At 43.3% G+C, this 25760-nt stretch overlaps 1 pseudogene; it reads right to left on the bottom strand.

Moving 5' to 3' along the window:
- Positions 1-18952: 18952 nt before the first annotated feature.
- On the bottom strand, positions 18953-19482 carry LOC129543348 (ferritin light chain pseudogene; annotated as a pseudogene).
- Positions 19483-25760: the final 6278 nt, after the last annotated feature.

The following is a 25760-nucleotide window of genomic DNA, read 5'->3' as shown; positions in this document are numbered from 1 at the left end:
GGCAGGCAGGTTGTTTTACCACTTCTGCCACCTTAGAAGCCACAGCTAAGAATTCAGGCCTTCTAATAAATAAATAAAATTATTTTTAAAACAATAAAACAAATGTATCAACTTAGTGAGTTGAGTAGAATAAAATCAAATTTTCTTTTACAAAAATTTGAGCAGAGCCTGCAGAAAGGACAGCCACAATATAATGCTGATTTGGTGGCTTGAAGGGACTTTGTAGGTGGAAAAGAGGGAGGCAGGCAGTACAATGTGTACATGTTATCTGCTCTCCGGAATGTCTTTGCTGGGCAAATAGCTCCTTATCAATTTTTTTTTTTAAATACAAGCTTGCACCCTGTTTCTTCAGAATACCTGGGCTTTGGCCATGATTACGAGGTTTAGCATTCATAATCACAAGTCTGTTTTCAGAAATTATAGGATGTGAGGTCTCAGAGGTTAGCACTCAGGAGGAATTTACTAAGCCTCTCCTGGAACAATGCCAGGACGGTCCCTCTTAACAGACCAATTCAGCCATCATTGTCACCTATTCAGCGGGTGGCAGAACTGGTCACATTGCCTCTGCTCACGTGCCCGTCCCTTAAAGACCCCCAACACCAGCCTAGTGAGTAAAGCCTAGGGCTGTCAGGTGCCTCCAGCTGCAGGGTGGCAGCTTCACCCTGAACTTTAAATGTTTAACACAGCTTTAAATGTTTCACTCCATAGAATGAGGTGACTGGGAAGATGGATGATTGCTGATTAGAGGAATGATGAATTGAAAAAAATAAAATAATCCACAGTGAAAAACTCACTCCCCTGGCTGTGGTTAGTCTCTAATAGGTACAAGGATAATGTAAATGGATGGAATGGGGGTGGGATATAGGGTGGGGTGGTAACATCAGGAGGCTCCCTTTGGCTGTGTGTGGGCACCTTTGTGGATGTGTTCCCGGGAGGAGGAACAAGGAAAGGAGACTAGAGAAAGTGAAGTTTACCCTTTGTGGTTGTGGATAGTCAAGAGCAGGCTGGGCTGGGCAGGGAAGCAGGAAGGCTTTTGCCCACCTCCAGGGATTTCTGCTCTCCCTGCTTGTACAAGCAGGTGCTTTATTTCCATGTAAGCTATTTTGGATTCTTACTTTGCAGAGTTGGTATGTCCTTTCTGCAGAGGCCAGAAAATGGCAGGCAGGGGAGGAAAGTCTGGCCTTGAAACCAATCAGAATGAAGTTCTTGATGAATGAATCTTTTATCTAATTTCAAGCAACTATATCTGCTCCCTTTACCTTTTCACTTACCCAGCTCTACCAGGCAGGGTTCCTATCTGTACCAACAGATATATGTTCATCAACTGCCCCATTATGGTGGAAGGTCTATTATCACAACAGGGGCCATTCCTTGGAAAAACTGTACAATGACTGAAGTCCATCTCAGCTCCTCCTTCTCCCAGCCCTCTCCTCCCCACCGACTCCACAGCACAGTCTATAATAGTTGTCAAGGACATTGTCAATTTCTGTTTGAAGAGGTGACCTTTCTCATGGTCTAGGTTCATTCCAATAATAGGCCTTATACTTCACTTTCCTGTACATTACCTCATTTGGCAGCAGCCCTGTAAGGAAGGCAGTCATGGTCATTATTTCCCAAAAGGTATTTCTGACAACTTATGAAATGAACTCTCATCTACTCTCGACTTCTTGCTTGCCTGACCCTGTGCCAAATGCCTTACATACCTTGATTAATCATCATGTCCACTCTCAGAGGTTGACAATATTATCCCTGTTTTACAGAGGAGAAAGCCAGGTGTAAGCAACTTGCCAAAGGCCATGGAGCCAACTACTGACAAAACCAGGATTAGGGCCTGGGTCTGGCCAAGTCCGAGTATTGTGTTTTTATCTCCTATGCCTTCCTGCGTATGCAGCAGGCAGGCTAGATATTAATACAGGGGCCTCCCTGGTAGCTCAGCTGGTAAAGAATCCACCTGCAATGTGGGAGACCTGGGTTCAATCCCTGTGTTGGGAAGATCCCCTGAAGAAGGGAACAGCTACCCACTGCAGTATTCTGGCCTGGAGAATTCCATGGACTATATAGTCCATGGGGTCACAAAGAGTCAGACACAACTGAGCGACTTTCACTTTCACCTTTAAGGGATATTTTCCTCTTTCAAAAAGGGAAGTTCTGAGATCTTTTTTATAGAACCCAGTAGAGCTGGAGCTAGAACGCTTTCAAATAAGTGACACCAGAAGACAAGTTCCTCCACCAACAGGGACTGCATGGCCACGTTGGATTTCCACAGTAATAAGCATAGAATAATCTCCTTGTACCTTTCAGATCATGCACAGGGAAGACCCCCACCCCCACCTACGGACAAGTTCCCTTCCAAGAGAGCCTTCCTAAGTCCGATTCAATCACAAGTCCACCAGTTAGTCTAGGCAACCAACTAACACAATCAGCCACGGTACTGTACTGTAATAGGTTTAAATACTTTTCATACAATACATAAAAAAATAACAGAAAAAAAATAAAGAAAACATTTAAAATCTTACAGTACCTTGAAAAGTACAGTAGTCCAGTACAACAGCTGGCACACACGGGCTGGCATCAAGTGAGCCGGAAAGAAGAGTTACCGATTGGAGGAGGGAGAGGAGGTGGGAGATGGTAGAGCTGAAGGATTGTCAGTGATAGGAGACGGAGGGCAAGCGACAATTTCACTCACATGTGACCTTGATGAAAAGCAACTTTGCATCTTTGAAAGTTCACAGCTTGAAGGTTCATATGTAGGGGACTCACTGTAGTAATACTTGACGATAACACCTCCCTCTTACTTCATAAGTTGAGTCCAGATAAAATGGAAGAATTTCCAACACCTCTGCAGCTGGCTGCCTCCCCTGCTATGTTCCACTGAAATTGCTCCCGTGAAGATCACCTGTGACCACCTGGCTGTGTTATTTCTACTTTACATTTGTAGCTGTCTTGGCCTCTCTGCAGCATCGAACTGCTGACCCCTTATCAAAACTCTCCCCTTGATTCAGGGGCAGAAGTCTGTCCTGGTTTTAGAGCTCTATCACTGGGCTTTTGTTCTAAGTCTCTTTCAAAAGCTCAGGTTTCTGTGACCATCTCTGTGATGGCTTATTAATAGTTGCAAAGGGCAGAACCCACCCTGGCTAGTTTAAGTGGAAAGGGATCATTACAAGGTATTCATCAGCTTATAGAATCCATGGACCCTAAGCTGAGTTGGCTGAAACATAGATGCCCTGAGGGCCGAGTTGCCACAGGAACTGCTGCTCCCACTGCCATAAGGAAGTGCCTGCTGAACCAAGAGACTGCTGGGACGGCCGCCCACCTGAGACCTAGGGCCGCACCCTCAGCACCAGCCAAAGGGATGCCTTCACCCTGCCTGCGCCCCACTCATTCTGCTCAGAAGCTGGTGTCTTATGTGAGGGTGTCTAATTGGCAGAAACCTAAATCACATCCTTGGAAACCCTAGCTGCCAGGAGTCTGGGGAATGACGTCTTTATCTTTCCAACTTTTCTGTACAGGAAGGCACGCTAAAAGGAGATCCAAATAGAATTGAGTCACATAGTCCCTTACATTTCGGGGTTCTTCAGACTTCTGTTCTTGTCCTTTTCTTTTCTGGTGCTGAGACTTGTCAGCTCATGGCGTCAACCACCATCTGGGTTATCTTTAACCCTGAGCTCCAGGCCTGAATGTCTTGCTGGCTACCAGACAGCTCCGCTTCCTCTGAAGTCAGCAGCCTCCTTCTGTGTTTTTCACGCCAATAAGTGGCACCACCACCTATCCAGTAACAGAAGCCAGAAACTGGGGACTTCCCTCTGTCTCTCATCTGCCTTGAGCAAACAGCTTTGGAGGGTAGGCAGTTGGTCTGTGTTTTCTAGTCTTCCTTCAGTTAGGTGGGGCCACGTGACTGTATCCTGGTCAATGCGGTCTGAACACAGGTGGTCTGAACAAAGCCCAGGTGAAACCCATGGAAACCTTTCACACAGTATCTGCCAACTGAATGGGGAGACCTTTAGAAATCTGGAGGAGGGCAGAGCCATACATATAAGAAGCCTGGGTCCCTGAATGACTTGGTGGAACTCTGCAACTCCCAGAGTTGATCTGTGTAGGGGGATCAGTTAAACTGATGAGGGGGACGTGGAGTCATGAAAGCATGCTGTTCAGATCTCTTGCTGTGGGAACAAGATGCACTACAGCTCCAGCTCTGCCCTGCTGGATCTAGCACATTGTTTGAGCCAAGGCTGTACTTCCCACGGGCTCCTCCCTGCCAGTGACTGAGGCTGGTGGGGGTACACACTCATACCCATTCCTGCATGACCTGGGATTCCTCCAGCAGCTGACTTTGACTCATGGATCCTCCACTGGCCTGGCTGAGTCTTTCTTGGGACTGCACTGAAGTTCAGAATGCTTCCTACCCATCCTCCTTCCTTGGCTCTCTCCTTTGTAGGTGTCAGGGCTGCGCTGCAGTCTGAAAGCTCTCCTTGCCTCCTCTGCTGTTGCTTTCCAGTCACTCAGTCGTATCCGACTCTTTGTGGCCCCATGGACTGTAGCACAGCAGGCTTCCCTGTCCTTCACTGTCTCCCGCAGTTTGCTCAATCTCATGTCCATGAGTTAGTGATGCCACCCAATCATCTCATCCTCTGTCATCCCCTTCTCCTCCTGCCTTCAATCTTTTCCATTATCAGGGTCTTTTCCAATGAATCGGCTTTTTGTAACAGGTGGCCAAAGGATTGGAGCTTCAGCTTCAGCATCGGTCTTTCCAATGAATATTCAGGGTTGACTTCCTTTAGGATTGACTAGTTTGATCACTTATCCTTCACAGGAATTCTCCCCAATAAATCTCCTGCATGTCTAATTTTATCCTGGCATCTGTTCTCAGAAGATCCAAAATAACACAGGTGAGAAATAAAAACTTTATTATATGATAGAGATTGGGGGGGCAGGTTATGTGACGGTAAGTTAGCTTGCTGCTGCTGCTGCTAAGTCACTCCAGTCGTGTCTGACTTACTCTAATGTAATCATCGAGGTTTGAATATTTTTAAAAGGTATTTGCTTTCCTCTTTGGAACTGCCTTAGTTTAGGCCTCCTGAGCCAACTGTTGCTATTACTGAGTAAGTCTTCTGGACCTCGTCTTGGTAACCAACCCAGAGTCCACATTCAAATCACCTTCACAGTGATCTTTCTACTATTAACCACTACTTTTTTGTTTGTTCGCTTGTTTTCTCTTTTTTGCTCTGCTTTGTTTGTTGTTTTATAATTATTAATTTATTGTTTACCTTATATTTTTACTTACATCTTTTTAGTTTTTTGTTTGTGTTTTTGTTTGTTTAACCACTGCTTTTAAAACACCTATACAACGCTCTGATACATGTTCTTCCAATTATCACAACAATCTTGCATGGGAATTATTATTAGTTCTAATTTATATAAAGGGAACAAAGATTTAGAGAGGTTAAGTATCTTGCCTGATATTATATCTCTGGTAACTAACAGAACTGGGACTTGAACCCAAATCTATCTGTTACCAAAATTTGTCTTTTTCTTACCACCCAATCAGGGCTTGGATTTAATTATCTCCTATTGCAATATACATTCACAGGCATTATCTATTTACTTGAGTAGGCTTCAGCAATATGTGAACCGTGAACTCCCAGATGTTCAAGCAGGTTTTAGAAAAGGCAGAGGCACCAGAGATCAAATCACCAACATCCGCTGGATCATGGAGAAAGCAAGAGAGTTCCAGAAAAACATCTATTTCTGCTTCATTGACTATGCCAAAGCCTTTGACTGTGTGGATCACAATAAACTGTGGAACATTCTGAAAGAGATGGGAATACCAGACCACCTGACCTGCCTCTTGAGAAACCTGTATGCAGGTCAGGAAGCAACAGTTAGAACTGGACATGGAACAACAGACTGGTTCCAAATAGAAAAAGGAGTAAGTCAAGGTTGTATATTGTCACCCTGCTTATTTAACTTATATGCAGAGTACATCATGAGGAACGCTGGGCTGGAAGAAGCACAAGCTGGAATCAAGATTGCTGGGAGAAATACCAATAACCTCAGATATGCAGATGACACCACCCTTATGGCAGAAAGTGAAGAGGAACTCAAAAGCCTCTTGATGAAAGTGAAAGAGGCGAGTGAAAAGGTTGGCTTGAAGCTCAACATTCAGAAAACAAAGATCATGGCATCTGGTCCCATCACTTCATGGGAAATAGATGGAAAAACAGTGGAAACAGTGCCAGACTTTATTTTTTTGGGCTCCAAAATCACTGCGGATGCTGATTGCAGCCATGAAATTAAAAGACGCTTACTCCTTGGAAGGAAAGTTATGACCAACCTAGATAGTATATTAAAAAGCAGAGACATTACTTTGCCAACAAAGGTCCATCTAATCAAGGCTATGGTTTTTCCCGTGGTCATGTATGGATGTGAGAGTTGGACTGTGAAGAAAGCTGATCGCCAAAGAATTGATGCTTTTGAACTGTGGTGCTGGAGAAGACTCTTGAGAGTCCCTTGGACTGCAAGGAGATCCAACCAGTCCATTCTAAAGGAGATCAATCCTGGGTGTTCATTGGAAAGACTGATGCTAAAGCTGAAACTGCAATACTTTGGCCACCTCATGCGACGAGTTGACTCACCGGAAAAGAGTCTGATGCTGGGAGGGATTGGGGGCGGGAGGAGAAGGGGACAACAGAGAATGAGATGGCTGGATGGCATCACTGACTCTGTGGACATGAGTTTGAGTGAACTCTGGGAGTTGGTGATGGACAGGGAGGCCTGGCGTGCTGTGATTCATGGGGTCGCGGAGAGTTGGACACGACTGAGCGACTGAACTGAACTGAACCTCAATTCTGATGCAAATTTGCTGGAAAGTAAAAGAAAATAGACCACAAGGTAATCTGGGAAGGGGCATCATATTCATAAAAGCATATTATAAATTATGTGAGTAAATAAAATATCCATTTAAGGACATTGATGCTCTAGGTATGTTTTCTTCATTAACGTTTTCTCTCCATTTTAAACTAAATATATAATCACTGATAACACTAAAAAGAAAGTGGGAAAACTATAAAATGATAAACACAAGTTTGACTCTTAATTGGTATTAGAGGTTACATTGGGTGCTAAACTGAAACACTGATAAGCTGGGGTGTGAGGAGTGCATGCTATGCCCCAGGCTCTGGTGATAACTCCATTCAAAAGAACATTTAAAAGCAAGCAGCTCAGAATGCTAAGTGGAAAGGTACAATCAAGTATCTATTTTAATGTATTAAAAGCAAGACATTGATGATTTCAACTCATCATCACTATTTTCAGGGTTTAAAAGCATTCGATAGAGAAGTGATCTCCACGCATGGACACAAGTACCACAAGACTCTGCTAAGCCACATGCAAAGCTGATGACATCAGGCCCTGGTAAATAGCTTTCAGAGGCTCCACATCTCACTGGGCTTAAGGAGTAAATTCCTGAGACCAGCACTGCAGGCCCTCTGTGAACCTTGCTTCACTTATTGCGACAGTCTCTGCAGCCACGCTCTACTCCGACTCAAACAAGCTCTCCGGAGCACCGTGCTTCCTCCTGCATCTGGGTCTTTGCAAATGCTGTCCCTCCTGGAAGAAATGTCTTAACTCTAAGAAATCCCCAAGATACAGTTCATGTGCCTCCTTGTCCAAAAAGCTGTTCCGGAAACCACTCTCAGCCGTATCCAATTCCCAGGCTGTATTTGGTGCCCTCCCCACTGACACCCCTTCCTCTCCTGCTCCTCCATGACCCTCATCACAGCAGACAATTTTAACTGTCTCTTTTAAATATCGATTCTACCCGTTAACTGCTTTGATTCTTAAAACTGGACGTTGCTTTTACATAAAGGTATTACTCCAAAATAGAAAGTGCTTAGCAAACAAATGTTTGTTAAACAAACGAGTGACTAACAGAGGAAGGAAGGAAGGAGTAAAAAAGTTGATTTTTCTGGTGCACAATTCATATATGCTTCAGGTAACTTGTAAGGACAATTCATTTGAAATACCCAAAAACAACAGATCTTGTATCTTGTGGTAGGCATCTAAGGTATTTTAGTTTAGTTATAATTTGCGGGCTTCAGAATTTTAGGAACTGAGAGTTTGACTAAGAATGTAATTAAGAGGTTATTAACTGGGTTTATTCAGCAGTCCTGAACTCACCGAAATGTGAAAAACTGTGTTTGTATGTATATGCATGAGGAAACAGTTCACATTTTCAGGCAAGACAAGAAAACTTTAAACATAAAATTTTCTCTGCTCTTTAGTCTCTTCCCTCCCCTCTCCTATACATCATGCACGCACATTCTGCGTTAACCAGAGTTCCAAATGACAGAAATACCTCTTCAGACATAAACATCAATTGCTGTTCTTTGAACACCAGCCCACATAACTCCTCAGAAGATAACATTCCTTTGTTCATTCTGAAGGGGTCACCATGATCTATCACTCACCGTGTATCTGCTCTGACATCTTTAGTAAAGTTTACTTATGACAACAACATATCATTTCTGTTAAAGATAACGACGGATATTAAACAGACTGGTCAGCAACCTGGGGAGAATCTGGCCCACTGCTAATGGAAGTTCTTCACTTTAAATACTTTGTTAAATACTTGTGTATAACCTTGTTAATGCTACCAGCCACCTTACTTGTATTCTGCCTATTGTACAAGATTGTTGCTTGCATGACCAAATGTGTGACTGAGCCCCCAGTAAAATGAATGATGATTAGGTGACTTGACATGATTGGCCAAATATACAGTCTATAAGATCAATGACTATAATAGTGTAACTAACTCTAGATTTGGGAAGAAACAACAAGAGGGAACCATTTCCTGGACCATAGCGGATTTTAAGGGAGGGGATCGAGAGACTTCTGGCTACTGTTCACAGGTTCCAGTCCCTGGTAGCACATTAAGTGGCCTACCAAAGAAGTCCCTGCCTGACCTGGCAGTGAGCACCCTAGTGCCATGGGACAAAATGGTCACAAAATGACTCCCAAACACTGGTTGAAATTAAGGCCAAAAGGAAAGGGACTGTAAAAACAAAAAATGTTCCCCACTATCATTTCTACAAGGATCAAGTCATTAGCCACTGCAGTCACTGACCTATATAGTACAGTCCAGAAGGAATTCATTCAAAGGGCAAAGATCAAGAAGAGGCATTTTGTGCTGCAGGAAAACAAACAGAACCAGCCCTCAGGTTGTTAGATATTTTCACGAAAAATTTTATGAATCCAGTTTCTTGCATCTTCCCAGACTTAGAGGAGCACGAAAACCATTAAGATACCTATTACTCAAAAACAGCAGTAACTCTACCAAGGTATATGCCTGATTGCACGTACTCTCTTCTCAAAAATTATGTAACTGACCTCTACCTTTACCTCTGTGGATCCATTCTCAGAGGTCTCTAAGAAACTTATCTCCTGGTTATAATCCTCAAATTGGCTCTAATAAAAATTTTCATTTCCTTTTTAGGTTGACTGTTGATGAGTTTTCTCATCAACATTATCTGTTTATATATCACTTCTTCCCATTATCTTCTTTGATTCTTGAAGTTGGAGATTAATTTTATATAAATGTTTTACTCCAAAATAGTGAGTACTCAGCAAACAAATGTTTGTTAAATGAATGAATAAGAAACAGAGGAAGGAAGGAATGAATTAAAATGTTGGCTTCTCTGGTACATAATTTATATATACTTTTTGAAATTTACAAAGATGTTTCATTTGCCAATCCACAAAAGAAAATAGAGTTTGTACCTTGTTGTGGGCATGTAGGTGTATTTAGCTAAAATTTGGCAGTTGCAATTTTATGAATTGAGAGCTTGACAGAGAAAGTAATTAAGTGGTTATTAATTGGGACTTAGGCTTCCGTAGTAGCTCAGTTGGTGAAGAATCCACCTGTAATGCAGGAGACCTAGGTTCGATCCCTGGATTGGGAAGATCCCTTGGAGAAGGGAATGGCAACCCACCCCAGTATTCTTGCCTGGAAATCCCATGGACAGAGGAGCCTGGCAGGTTACAGTCCATGGGATCGCAAGAGTTGGACACCACTGAAGCAACTGAGCACCAGCACAATTGGGGCTCATTCAGGTGTCCATAAACTCACCAAAATCATATGAAGAATTGTGTTTGTGTGTATTTGCACAGTATGCACCTCATATTCATGTGTTCTAATTCAGGCAGGTTGACAAGCATTCTTTGAAAGGATGATTGGAACAGCCAAGTCTATACCAGACAAAACATGGTGGAAACACTTTGATGGACAGTGAAACAAAGGAAGGGATAGGAAGTCCTAAGAATAATGAAATGGCAGCTCCAAAGAAGTTGTCGATTCATATATTTTAATTATTATTGGCTTCTTCTTTTATGGTGAAGTGTGTCATGTCAAATACAGAGGTTAAAAAATTCAACATATTTGCTGATTCAAGGGTCACAGGGTCTAAATTTACACCTCCCCTCCCTGGTTAATGAGTCTGCCTGCTTTTTGCATGCTATTGAGAGTAATGAGGACAGGAGAAGGGAGAAGTGCAGAGAAAGGCTTAATTGATTTGCATACAGTGAACTGATTTGCATATATACTTGTGAAAGAAAGCACTAAGTCCACAGGTAGAGGAAAGGGTCTCGAGTTTGCCAGCAGCAGAAAAGAGAGATCTGTTAACAATGCCTTGTATGAACGAAACCTAGGATGAGCTGATGAAATAAAAATTCACATTTTAAGGCAGGACAAGAAAATTTTGAACAGAAACTTTTTCTCTGCCCTTTGGCCTCCTCCCTCCTTTCTACTGTCCATTGTGCGTCTGCATTAGCCAGGCTACCCAGTGGCAGAAATACCTGCTCAAACATAAACATCAATTGTTCTTCTAACACAGCCGTAACTCCTCACAAGATAACATTCTTTTGTCTGTCCTTAAGGGATCACCATGATCCACCGCTCACCTCGTACCAGCAGAGATCTTTAGTGAACTTATAACAACATACCATTTCCCTTAAAGATGGTGATGGACACAAAACAGACTGGTTAGACAACCCTGGGAGATATTGGGCCACACCTACTGGAAGCTCTTCACTTAAATATTTACTTATGACCTTATTAATAATATAGCTACTAGTTATATTACTATTATTCTGCCTATTGTACAAGATTATTGTTTCCTGCATTACCAGATGTGTGACTGAGCCTCCAATAAAATTAATGATGACTGGTGTGGTGTTAGTTGCTCAGTCGTGTCCAACTCTTTGCAATCCCATGGACTGTAGCCTGCCAGGCTCCTCTGTCCATGGGATTCTCCAGGCAAGAATACTGGAATGGACTGCCATTCCCTTCTCCAGAGGATCTTTCTGACCCAGGAATTGAACCCAGGTCTCTTGCATTGCAGGCAGATTCTTTACCATTTGAGCTACAGGGAAGACCCGATGATTGGGCTACTGGAAAAGACTGACCTATCTGTGAGATCAAGGATTGTCATAGTGTAACTCTAGGAATGGGAAGAGATGACATGAAGGAACCACTTCCTAGAACCATAATGGAATGTAAGGCAGGTTATCCAGAGGCTTTGGCTACTGGCTTTAGCAGGGCCTTGTCCAGTAATTGTACATTGAGTGGTCCATAAACCAAATCCTCACCTGACCACCTGGAAGTAAGCATCCCTAATACATGGACAAAATGGTCATGAAATGCCTCCCAAACACTGAAATTAAGAGGTATACCCCAAAAGGAATTCAGGATGAGGTATTTTGTGCTTCAGGAAAACTGAGAACTGGCCCTCAGGTTGTTAGGTATTTCCAGGGAAAAAATTTTGTGAATCCAGTTTCCTGCATCTTCTCTGACTTAGAGGAGCACTAAAACCATTAACTAAGATGCCTGTTCCTCAAACGGGCTTCTCTGCTGGCTCAGACAGAAAAGAATATGCCTGCGATTCAGGAGACCCAGGTTTGATCCCCGGTTGGGGAAGATCCCCTGGAGAAGGGAATGGCAACCCACTCCAGTTGCTGGGGAAATCCCATGGACAGAGGATCCTGTCGGGCTACAGTCCACGGGGTTGCAAAAAGTCAGATGTGACTGAGCGACTGTCACTTTCATTCCTTGAAAATGGCAGTAATTCTACCAAGGTATATGCTTGATGTCACACACCCCCTTTTCCGAAATCACATCTAGACAGGCCTCCCCCTTACCTCTTTGGAACAGTTCTCAGAATTCTCTGAGAGACTGTCTCCTAGTTGTAATCCTCAAATTGGCTCAAATAAATGTTTCTCTTTCTTAGGTTGATTATGAATTAATTTTTTTTGGTGGACAGAGCTGTTGAAATAGGACTTTTAGGAACTAAAATTTTTTAAGGAAGTGTGGTAAAACGTCCTTGCATATTTTCACCAGACTTCAGGAAAGACATAAATCAGTTTTCAGGGTCTAGGGCATCAGATTTATGTTTCTTTTTTAGTGTGGGTGCCACTTCTGCTTCTGCAAGCAGAACTTCTCAGGCCTCCATGTTTTTGTTTGGGTCACACAGGTTTGCCTGCTTGTCCAGCTACGGAGCAGCCTGGCATCCACACCCAACACACCCGTTTTGGGTCTGGGTTGGGTAGGTCGGAGACAGGTGAGTCATGCCAGGCTAATTGACCCCCTATCACAGTTTCACTGACCAAGCCACTCCTGAGTTTCTATTTGTTTTGTGGGAGGTCTGGACCATTCTTCAGGTGGGGGAAACTTCCCCAGGACAAACCATGGAGTCTCTGGACAAAAGGATGTCATCATTTTTCTCCTGAGCATTTTTTTTTTTAATGACTTATTTTTTTTAACAACAAAAGACAATTTTAACAACTTCAAAAACGTGGTGATGGAGATTGTGGTGTGCTGCACAAATCGAGCTCATTGTTTATGACTCCTCTTTCAGCTGCTTGGAGAGGGAGGGTGGGTGACTGGCAGATCCCACTAAAGTCTCCCCTCCCTCCGATCACCGTCTGATGAAGTGAGCAGCTTCATCCAAATTGATGTCGTCTCCCGAGGGACAGCCCATATCCAAAGGCTCACCAGTGTCTTGGATTTGAGGACAGCTCTGTCAGGACCCTCACGGAATCTGCAGAGGCCTCTACAGTGACAGCCTCACAGTCAGACTTCCTTTTCTGTTCAATCCCGCCTCTTCACACCCCTACAGATGTTGCTCCAAGGGCATCCTCCAATAAGCCTCCTGCATGCTGATCTCTACTGCATAGTCTGCCTCCCAGGGAAACCTGGCTTGTGGTGCTAAGAGTGGGTGCAAGAAATCCGATGCTAAAGCTGGGTGACCCACCAGCTGGCTAGAAATAAGAAGCTCATGGTAGGTGGCTGGCAGAGTGTGGATAAAGTCAGGCATGCAGTAGTAGGAGTGGTGATGTTTTCTGGGAGGGCATGCCTTTGGAAGGGCATGCTTTGGCTGAGGTGATGGAACCATTATTTGAGAAGCTGCTGCTGCTGCTGCTGCTAAGTCACTTCAGTCGTGTCCGACTCTGTGTGACCCCATAGACGGAAGCCCACCAGGCTCCCCCGTCCTTGGGATTCTCCAGGCAGGAACACTGGGGTGGGTTGCCATTTCCTATTTGAGAAGCAGGAGCAAGTTAATAATTATAAGGGTAATGGTATCAAATGGCTGTTCCTTGGGGCAAAGGAAGTTCTGGAGAAAGACAAGGAAAGGCTAAGGGTAATGAATGAGCAATTAAACACTAAACAGAAAAGTCAGAGGGCCTCCTTGTCAGAGTACAGTGGAATAGGCGAATATCTCATAGCTAGAGAGTAGATGAAGCCGAAACTCAGGTTCAAGATTTAAGCATAAAAATAATAGGCTCGAGAAAAAGTTGAATTCCCCTTGGCAAGTCTGCTACACCTAAATTCAAGCTCCAGTTGGAAAAGCCTGAGGCCTGGAAATGAGGGATGTGGATCTTTGCAGTACACTGAAAATCTTCAATCTGGAGGTCTCTGCCTTGCAGGACAACATGTGTCCCCAACAGGTTCTGCCACTTTTGCCTTACTGACACTAGACCCATTATAACCCAGTATAGACAATAACATAACCCATTAAGTCAAAACAAGTACCATCAGGGATACACTTGGGTCTGCTAAGGAGACAAGAGACTGTTCCTTGAAGGAGCTGCGGATTCTGGCTGGTTTGTACCAGCAGATCAACGGGAGGTCAATGGGAAGCAGAATATAAAGTTGACTAAGACAGTGTTAATTAACATGGGAGCATTCTTTCTTTTTTTCCCTTGGCTGCCTTGCACAGTCTGTGGGCTCTTAGTTCCCCAACCAGGGATTGAATCTGAGCCCTCGGCAGTGAAAGTGCAGAGTTGTAACCACTGGGCCATCAGGGAACTCCCCAGTCGATAGGACTGTTAGAACCCCCCAGAACATACCGCTCAGATGTCTCCTTGGCACTTGGAAAAGTGATGCCCACACTCAATGATCAATAAATGCTGGAACTTCTTTTTTAGGCAGTGGAAAAAGGAACCAAATGTCTCATAGAAGGGGGTATATTTGAATGGATTTATTAGATGAGGTGGGAAATTGAACCAGGCTTACCATGTGAGGGCCAAGAGGACATTTACCAAAGTAGCAAGGCAGGATATGGTAAGAGGGTTATAAGATTCACTGAGAAACGCACTGGGGGCTCTCCTTTATGGTCCAGAGCTCAAGGTGAGAGATGTCATTATAGAACTGAGCTCCTTGATGGGAATGATAATAGCCTGAAATATAAGAGGTCATGGGAGTGCCTTAACCATTAGAAACAAAGTACATTCAGCTGTTGCAGTGAGAGGCAAAGCTGGAGAGGCAGCAAGAAGGGCCTGACCTACAGAGAGCTGTTGTTGTTCAATCACTCAGTCACGTCTGACTCTTGGCTACCTCCATGGACTGCAGCACACCAGGCTTCCTGGTCTTTCACCTTCTCCTGGACCTTGCCCAAACTCATGTCCATTGAGTCAGTGATGCCATCCAACCATCTCATTCTCTGTTGTCCCCTTCCCCTCCTGCCTTCAGTCTTTCCCAGCATCAGGGTCTTTTCCAATGAGGCCATCAGGTGGCCAAAGTATGGAGCTTCAGCTTCAGCATCAGTCCTTCCAATGGATACTCAGGGTTGATTTCCTTTAGGATTGACTTGTTTGATCTCCTTGCTGTCCAAGGAACTCTCAAGTCTTCTCCAACACCACAGTTCAGAAGCATCAATTCTTCGGCACTCAGCCTTCTTTATGGTCCAACTCTCATATCCATACATGGCTACTGGAAAAACCATAGCTTTGACTGTATGGACTTTTGCCTACACAGAAAGCTGTGGAGATGGTTAACAGAACAGATCATCCTTATGGGTAGGATAAATGGGTAGCAACGAAAGTCCTGTTCAATTTATCCAAGCGAAATAATCAAGGATGAATGATCAAGAGGCTAAGGGCAGCTTCCCCAGTACAAACGCATGATCCCTCCCTCCTGCAGTTTCTATATCTGAGTCAGTTTTCACTCCCAGAACTCTTGACTAAACCACCGAAGACATCGCACATGAAGGAGACAGAATGACTCCGTTGATATCAGGCAGCCTCTCTGTTGTGCTTCAACTGTGGGCACAACAAAGTGGTATGGCAGGTATGGGCTTAACAGCCCAGCTCCCACTCAGCAAGCCTGCTCTAGCTGCAGCTGCTACCAAAGACCAGCACTATGTCCCTGGTACAGCACCACCTCTTGAAGAAGACCCAAATTAGCTTCACGAAACTCCTACTCTGGAAGGGGCAACAATTCATCTTGATTGGAATCAACAAATAGTCCATGGATTTGGAGGTTGGGGTTAGCAGGTATAAGCTATTATATATAGAATGGATAAACAACAACATCCTACTGTGTAGCACAGGGAACTATATTCAATATCCTGTGATAAACCATAATGGAAAAGAATATAAAAAAGAATATATATATATATATACACACATATATATGTATAACTGAATCACTTTGCTGTACAGAGGAAATTAATACATTATAAATCAACTATACTTCAATGTAAAAAGGAAAATTTTTTTAAATGCATACATTCCAGCTCTTGAGTTTGTCTTTCCTATTTATAGGACCTGCTGCCCTGAAACAAATAGACTGCTAGACATTTCACCAGCAAAGATGTGTTGATTCAGATCAGCAGAATATTGCAGTTTGGGGTCTGCATGGCAAGCCACATGCAAGTCCCAAAACAGCAAGGGAAGGAGACCCCTTTTATAGAGTGGGAAAGGAAGTCAGGAGGACTGTAATTTTTTCTTTTTTTTTTAAAGAAGAAGGCTTTTCATTGGTTGAGTCCTTGCTGGGAAAAGGCCTCTGTCTTCTTCCTGTTGGGCTTTGCTATTGTAGCAGGGCATGCTAGCTCCCCCTTCTGGTCTCCCAACTCTACTTCATTGAGGTTCTTTAATAATTTGGGGGGTTTCCCTGGTGGCTCAGTTGGTAAAGAATCTGCCTGCAATGCAGGAGATCTGGGTTCGATCCCTGGGTTAGGAAGATGCCCTGGAGGAGTCATGGCAACCCACTCCAGTATTCTTGTTTAGAGAATCTCCATGGACAGAGGAGCCTGGTGTGCTGCAGTACATGGGGTCGCAAAGAGCTGGACATGACTGAGCGACTAAGCACACACACAATAATTTTTTACAGGCCTCAGCACCATTTTTCAAGGGCTTACAAAGTGTTTGATCTAATAAAAGGAAATCCTGCAAAAGATCACATTTGAGTAAGGGACATACCTGACCATGGAGTCGTGACCCTATTCTGAACTGCACCACACAGAACAATGTAATAGTCGTGATAGAACTGAGAGGCTGACTGGGAGGTGGTACCTTAGAGTATATTCCCTAAATCCACCACCATTCTATGGTGTGGTGTCCCTGACAGAAAGAATACATGTGTCTGAGAACCAAGGCCCTGCCTCCCCACACACCCAGAGACCCACTGGGAGAATTCTTTTCTCCTGTTCCTGAAACTCTGGGCTCTGAGGGCTTACAGATCTTGGCTCCCAGGAAGAAGATGTTCCACCAGGGTGCACAGCAGGAATCCCATTTAAGTTTTGTCTACTGTCCAGTCCCTTCAGCTTCCTCATACCAAGAAATGAGCAAATTTGGAAAGAAGTGACCTGCTTAAACAGGTAAAGAATCATCCTGAGGTAAGCCTGCTTTCTGTAACTATGGAAAAACCCAAATGAATTTTTTGGCCAACCCAATACAGTGGGGGCACGGGAGACAGTATTTGACCCCAGATTATATGCAGAGTACATCATGAGGAACACTGGGCTGGAAGAAGCACCAGCTGGAATCAAGATTGCTGGGAGAAATATCAATAACCTCAGATATGCAGATGACACTACCCTTATGGCAGAAAGTGAAGAGGAACTCAAAAGCCTCTTGATGAAAGTGAAAGAGGAGAGTGAAAAGGTTGGCTTGAAGCTCAACATTCAGAAAACAAAGATCATGGCATCTGGTCCCATCACTTCATGGGAAATAGGTGGGGAAACAGTGGAAACAGTGTCAGACTTTATTTTTTGGGGCTCCAAAATCACTGCAGATGCTGATTGCAGCCATGAAATTAAAAGACGCTTACTCCTTGGAAGGAAAGTTATGACCAACCTAGATAGTATATTAAAAAGCAGAGACATTACTTTGCCAACCAAGGTCCGTCTAGTCAAGGCTATGGTTTTTCCCGTGGTCATGTATGGATGTGAGAGTTGGACTGTGAAGAAAGCTGATCGCCGAAGAATTGATGCTTTTGAACTGTGGTGTTGGAGAAGACTCTTGAGGGTCCCTTGTACTGCAAGGAGATCCAACCAGTCCATTCTAAAGGAGATCAATCTTGGGTGTTCATTGGAAGGACTGATGCTAAAGCTGAAACTCAATACTTTGGCCACCTCATGCGATGAGTTGACTCACTGGAAAAGACTCTGATGCTGGGAGGGATTGGGGGCAGGAGGAGAAGGGGACGACAGAGAATGAGATGGCTGGATGGCATCACCGACTCTGTGGACATGAGTTTGAGTGAACTCCGGGAGTTGGTGATGGACAGGGAGGCCTGGTGTGCTGTGATTCATGGGGTCGTGGAGAGTCGGACACGACTGAGTGACTAACTGAATCTACTTGGTACCCCCTTGCAGCAGCCTTAGTGTGAGAAGTGCAAAGCGACCAGGAGCTCAGACTCCTAAGGCCTAAGAGTCCTGGTCATCCCGCTTAGGAAAGCCACCTAGGGGCCGGGGACACCAACGTGGACAGTATTGACAGAAGATGGAGATAACTGACTCCTGAGTGGATCTCAAGACCAGCTGCAGCGGTGGAGACTCTAATTTTTCCCATTAATCTTTCTCTTAGAAGTTTCCCTTGAGGAAAGATGCCCTCCAGCCTGAAGAGAGCTGCCTCACCCAAAGTCACTGCAACTTCCCAGGAAAGTTCCTCCTGGAATTCCACTCCACCTCAGTCCAACTCCCCCTCAGGTGCTGATCCCAAGAGATCAAGAGGTAAAAATCCTCTTACATTCAAATTTCCATCTCTCTCTTTCATATATATATATATTTGTTATTGTTTGTTATTTTTGAGTATATGCACTTTTGTGTTTCTTATTTTTTAACTAAACATTATGTCATAAAGCACTCTTTTCACATATTATTAGAGATTATTCCTAATTACAATTTTAATGCCAGTATAACATTCCTTTCATTTGCTGTAGCATAATTTTTTTTTTTCTTTTGGCCACGTCACATGGCATGTGGGATCTTAGTGCCCAGTCCAGGGATCAAACTTGTGCCCTCTGCAGGGGAGGTGCAGAATCTTTTTTTTTTTTTGCTATTAAAAGCTTTATTGTTTCCATTTGGTCCAAGGCTTGGGAGAGGGCTCCAGGGTGTTAAAAAGTTGCCTAGTGGCTGCAGAGAGGGGCTGCAGGCAGAAGCCCTGACATTAGCGGGGCTCCTCAAAGCCCACTGGCCTCCAGAGGCTCCCAGTTGTGCTTGAGGGTGAGCCTTTTGAAGAGATATTTGCCCAGCCCAGCCTGGGGACTAGCCAGCTTTCAAGGTTGATCAGGTGGTCTCCCATCTTCTTGATGAATTTCACCTCCTCATCTAGGAAGTAGATCTCCAGGAAGTCACGGAAGTGGGGGGTCTCCTCGGGCAGAACCCAGGCCATGTAGATCCAAAAGGGCCTGGTACAGGTTCTCTCCAGAAGGGCAGCTTCCATAGCATCCTGGGTTTCACCCCACTCATCTTGAGATGGTTTCTACATGTTCAGGAAAAGGGCCCTGCTGCCGATCTGGTTTTGCATTTTCAAGAGGCGATCGTGCTCCCCCTTGGCCAATTCAAGGAAAAAGTGGCCCCTACCCTCCAGAGCCACATCGTTGAGGTTGAAAGAGAAGCCCAGAGATGGGTAGGTGTAGGAGGCCAGGAGATGCATAGAGATGGTGGCCTGCATCTCAGTGAAATAATTCTGACAAATCTGGGAGCCCATAGTTGATTGGTAATAAGCAGTTTAGCTTAAAAAAAATGGTGTTGGCTGGACCCGGTGATCACAGGCAGCTGAGTGGCTGATTCTGAAGGTTGCTACCGGGAAAAAGGTTGGAGGGTGGTTGGAAGCTGGAGCAAGGGGCGACCCTGGATCTGTTTGCTGGGACCTTGGAGTGAGTGTACTGCTGAAAGTGTGGAGAGTCTTAACCACTGGACTTCCAGGGAAGTCTCTGTAGCATAATTTTTAAAAACCATCTAGTATTGTTGGGCACTTAGATTTATTTATATTATAGAGTATATCTTCAATAAAATCAGTATCTTCCTTCAGATGGCTATCTTCTTCAATTGATTTAAATCCTGTGTACTCAAGTGATCCAGTGGGAGGGTGTGAACCATCTATGTTGGGGGCCTGTGGTATCTGTTAGCAAACTGCTTTCTCCAAAATGAAAGCAATCTATCTCGCTGCATCAAGGAGGATTTCAGCATATTCCTCCCATCACTCAAAATGATCACTATAGACTTTATTGGTAGTATCATAAATGTAAAACAGTACCTCATTATCATATTACTTTGTTCTTGGTATCTTTTTGGAAAATCATAACTGAGGTTAAATTTATTGTTATTTGAATTTCCTCTTGTGTATTAATGTTCCTGGGATTATTGACATTTTTATAAATTGCAAAGCACACTCTCACCTCTGCCACCAAATTAGTGAATGGGCTTCTGATGAGTAAAATTCAAGTAGAAGCAAAGTCCTAATCTATTGCAAAGTGCACTGGACTTGGAGTCAGTGGATGCTGCTTTGAGTTCTGAGTCAGTTATGACTTGTGTTATGTTGAGAATGTTTTAGACCACCAATAAAATGGAGAGACCCCAAAGTAGGCCAGGCCCTATTTTGATTCCCGCCCCCCAGCTTTTTTTGCAAAGAAGGTTGGAAATGACAGAAAAAAAAAAGGAATTATTCAGAAGTATTCGTCCCTTGTTTTGCTCTACAAAATGCTGTATCAAGCAATATTCAGGGGACTTGCCTGGTGGTCCAGTGGTTAAGATTCCATGCTTCCAATGCAGGGGGTGTGGGTTCAGTCTTTGGTCAGGAATCTAAGATACTACATGCCCCACAGGGCAGGCAAAAAACAAAAGTAACACGCAGAAGTATCCACCTTATTCTGCCCTCCACCTGAAGGTGGAATCCTCAATTGTCTACATTGTTCAGGGCACTGGGACTGGCCAGCACAGTAATATCAGTTTAAGCAGATGGTGTTTGGTGATAGAGGGGTTGGTGGGCATCTGAAGTGGAAATTTTGTTGGCAAAACAGAGAATCAGGCCAAGATGGGAAGGATCTGTCACCTAAAAACATTATTTTATGTTTCATGGTCTCAAAAACTTAAGACTAATAGGGCTGTTTGACATTAATGCCAGTTGACATTAACAGACACTTTGCAAATGACAGTTACTTTAGTCCATTTAGGATTAGATTATTAGTTTTTCTTTAATTTTTCAACAAACGTTATTGAAGCACTAAGCTAAGTGCTAGAAATATAAAAAGGAATAAAACAGTTCCAGCCCTCAAGGAAGATCATAACAATGGAGACCACTACTTAAAAGATTATAACTACAGGTTATAATCTGGCAGTCCAGTGGTTAGGACTCAGCACTTTCACTGCAGCAGTCCTGGGTTCAACTGGTCAGGGAACTAAGATCCCACAAGTTGAGTAATGTGGCCAAAAAAAGAGTAACTACTACAATAGGGCTTCCCAGGTGGCACAGTGGTGAAGAATCCACCTGACAATGCAGGAGACGTAAGAGACACAGGTTCGATTTCTGGGTGGGGAAGATCCCCTGGAGTAGGAAATGGCAACCCACTCCAGTATTCTTGCTGAAAAACTTCATGGATAGAGGAGCCTGGAAGTCTACAGTCCATGGGGTCACAAAGGGTTGGACATGACTGAGTGACTGAGCACACACACACTACAAGACAGTGTAGTAACCACAGCCATCAAAATATCTTTGATGACTTTCTTCTCTTGAGTTATATATTTTAGAGTTCTAGTGTTCCAAAATATCTGTACTTTTAAATACTAATCAAAGAAATTTGAGGCTGAAAACTTGGAAAAGAGGCCAAGATATCATGATCCGAAAGGGTGGGAGATAATTTGGTACTAATAATTTCATTCCAGTTGATCCTTGAAAAGTATGGGTACCTACTCTCCTGCAGTCAAAAATCTGCATATAATTTATAGCTGACTCTCTACATTCATGGATTCAATCAACATCAGATTGTGTAGGACTGTAGCATTTACTCTTGAAAAAAAAATCCATGTATACAAGGATGCACACATGGGTTCAAACTCATGTTGCTCAAAGGTCAACTGTATTCTGTGATGTTCCAGTAAGAACAAAGAGAGTGAGCCGTCTAATAGTTACACTCCAAGGGCATTGCCATGGGACTAACAGGTAAGACAGAGAGGTGTGAAAAGAATTGGAGGGCATTGAGAGACTGCAGTCCTTGTTAGTAAAAATGTTAAGAAGGAAAGAAAAGCCAGGGTCCCACAAGAAAGGAGCAAAGCAAGGCATGGTGGCTCCATCACAGACCGGATTCTAATTCCAGGCTCTCTCTTTCTCTATTTATGTGTTTGTCCTTGAAGAAGTTGCACAACCTTTCAGATCTTCAGTTTCCTCATTTGTAAAACAGAGATGTAGCAGTGCCCTCTGCACAGAATTCTCATGAGGATAAAAGGATAGAAAGCCTCTAAGTGCTTGGCCCAATCCCAGGCACATAGTGTCTGCTCATAAGAGCTGGGATTTTGTGTTACCATTATTTTTCTCTCTTATCTTACAAGTAGCAAGATGGTGCAACAGGGAACATTGGTGGGGCATTTCCTCTTTCACTGCAGCAAATAACAGTGAAACCACACTTTGAGGTCATATTGATAGTCCTCGAAGATGTCCTGAGAAAATGTCAAGTTAGACCCCAAGGGTGTCCCAGACTCAGGCGTCCAAAGACCATCTATTACTATTTCTCACTATCTCTCTAACCTGCAGCCAGCAGAAGTGAAGGCATCTTGGTGACTTACAGCGACCATCTGCAGAGGGGACAAAGGTGCTTTCTGTTCTGGTGGGAGGAAGAAATGATGAGCTGTTTTGTATTGCAACCCTCACAGTCAGAATGTCAGGACTGGCTGCTTGCCCTGAGTCTGAACGATCGCCAATAACCCATTTTAATGGATTTAATCCATTAAATTTAATCCCTCTCAAATTCTTTAAAGTGGCTTCAAAATGATTGTGAGAGTTTGGGGGGCAAGTTTTGAGCCTTAAATATGCACAAATAAATTAGGTGGCCATTTAATATCTGGCTTGTTAGTTTGTATTTGCGATACAACTGATAGGATATACGCATATTCACAGTGCCCTGTGGATTCAGTTTTGTAAGATTTATGAGATGGTGGATGTGTTTGTACTTGAGTTAAATTAGAAATAGTGGTTGTCATCTATCATGTAAACTTAATTTAAACCTCAAGGCCACACTTCCCCATTTTTATAGCCAAGGGTGCCTTTATGCTTCAAGATCATGCTTGGGTCACCAAATTGCATCCTGGCTTAACCAGTACAATTCACTAGGTGTCCACATGAATCTAAACATCATCATGGATGTCTGTTCTGAAATGTGGTTTTTATACTCTGGAAAATTCTACGACCTTCCCAATATTAAAAAGGAAAAAAAAATATTGTTTGTGCTTAAATTAGCCAGAATTGACTTTTGTTGCTTACTGCAGAGAATCCTGACTGATACATACTTTTCATTGATCATTTTTCATGTAAAATGTGAGGACTGTTAATTAAACATTACTAACCCTAAATAGAGTATTAAAGTGTCAAGTAGTGAAAGTGTTAGCCGCTCGGTCATGTGTGGCTTTTTGGGACCCCCATGGACTGTAGCCCACCAGGCTCCTCTGTCCATGAAATTCTCCAGGCAAGAATACTAGAGTGGGTTGCCACTTCCTTCTCCAGGAGGTCTTCCCAACCCAGAGATTGAACCTGGATCTCCTGCAGTGCAGGCAGATTCTTTACCATCTGAGCCACGAGGGAGGCCCCAAAATATTAAGTAGGTAGTCCAATTATCTTTCTTGCAAATAACTACCACAAAAATTACTGCACATTTAAAAATGAAATTAGGCCACTTTTCATCATTCTTCTTCTATTTTCTTTCAGAGAAATCTATCATCACAACCCAACTTCAGTAGACAATAGGAAGGGCAGGAGGCTGGGAGCTGAGAGATGGACAGGCTGAAATGCAAGCCCTTGAATGAGGTCGGGTTTGGGAAAGGAAGGTAAGAATGCAGCACGTGTCTGAGTTTGCTTGGACCGTGTCAGAACAAAATACACGGACTGAGACTTAATCCACAGACATTTATTTCTGACATTCTAAAGACTAGGAACTCCAAGATCAGGGTGTTAGCAAAGGCAGGCTTCATTCTGAGGCAGGCCTCCTTTTTTGACTTTTAACTTGTAGGTGACCACCGTCTTGCTGAGTGCTCACAGAACCTTTTCTTTGTGTGCATGGGATGAGGGCAAGGATGAAGCGGGTGGGGAGGGCTCTTTTGTGCCTTTCCTTTTCTTATAATGATTTTTAAAAATATTTATTTTATTTATTTGGCTGAATTGAGTCTTGGTTGTGGCACTTCTGACTTTTGTTGTGGCATCCAGAATCTTTAGTTCCAGTATGTGGGATCTAATTCCCTGACCCAGGCTCCCTGCATTGGGAGTTTGGAATCTTAGCCGCTGGACCACCAGGGAAGTCTTCTTATAAGGGCACTAATCCTACTGTGAGGGCCCCACTCTCATGCCTTCATCTAATCCTAAATACCTCCTGAAGGCCCATCTTCAAATACTATCATATCGGAGGCTAAAGCTTCAACATACAAATTTTGGGACAGCATCATTCAGTCCATAGCAAAAGTTATACAGAAATTGGGGACAAGACTTGAAAAAAAATAAACACTTTTTTTTAAAGTAGTGAAATATTACAGAAAAGAGCAAGGACTTCAGATTCAGACAGAATTTGGCTGAATCCCATTTACTAACTGTGTGACCTTGGACAAGTTACTTAACATCTCTAAGCCTCAGTTTTCACAGCTGTAAAATGAAGATAAACAGGCATTCATTACAGAATTGTAGTAAGAATTAATGAGATAGAAGTTTAAATTACCTGGACCAAAGAAAAGGGCTTTTCCAGGTTTTGACAGAGCATAGCTGGTACAGGTATGTTGCTCAGGTGCAGAAGTTGTGATGGTAATGGGTGATGGAGTTTAATGCTGAAATCTTCTGTTTCGTGACAACTGGTCTCATTAAGTGGGAGGGAGGACTGAACAACTTCTCCAGGACCTTCCAGTTCTGAAGTCCCATGAATTCACATGTATTCACACATTGATGAGGAAGCAAATATATTCATCTCATCTGTTTGCTACTTTTGATTTGTGCTCAGCACTCTTACAAATACCATCTCATTTATTTTTCACTATTATCTTACTACCTAACAATAATGGTAGTTACTACTAGTCCTATTGGTTCTATTTTGCAGATGGGCAAACTGAAGCTCAGAGAATTGGGTCAATTAGCCCAAGATCATATTTCTAGAAAATCATGGGATGTGGATTTGCATTCAGGACCTCCTGGCTCCCACCTCAGAACACCTTACCTGCTCTAACTTTCATGATGTTGGATACACATCATACAAATATCAGTAGGAAGACACCAAAGCCCAAAATGTGTGTGACACTATAAGGGAAGGCATGCTTGCCTTTAAATGAGCTGTGTCTCCAAGCCTGGACAAATTCCAGCTGGGATGCAGATAGAATTTATATATGAGAAGGTCACTGGCAGGTTTCCAGGGACTATGGAGCCAGGGAGGGGTGCCAGAGGACTGTCGATGGGCACACACTGTTCCAATTTGGGAAAGGGGGAAGAAAGCTGATTCTTCCAATGGTAGGAGCCAGTCCTGGGCAAAGTTCTTGAAGGGCATTTAGTGAACATCAAAAAGGGGAAGGAAATCATTAATAGGTGCCAGCATGTTTTCCCTGAGAAGATATTATTCCAGCTGAATCTCAGTGGGACTTTTTTTTATAGGGTAAAAGACTTGTATGTTTTTTATTTAGATAATGTCTTTTGCTTATTACAATGAGCACTTATGGATTCAAGGCAAGTTGGAATTTTTTTCAAACTAATAAATAATTTAAAATTTCCTTGTTTTCAGGAAAAATGTAATTTTTTGGTTGTTTACTTAA

This window comes from Moschus berezovskii, chromosome 23, assembly GCF_049115385.1.
Source record: "Moschus berezovskii isolate FMDL1 chromosome 23, NW_MosBer_1.0, whole genome shotgun sequence".
NCBI lineage: Eukaryota > Metazoa > Chordata > Mammalia > Artiodactyla > Moschidae > Moschus > Moschus berezovskii.
Note: the sequence above shows the minus strand (reverse complement) of the source record. Positions and strands in the feature narration are given on the sequence as shown.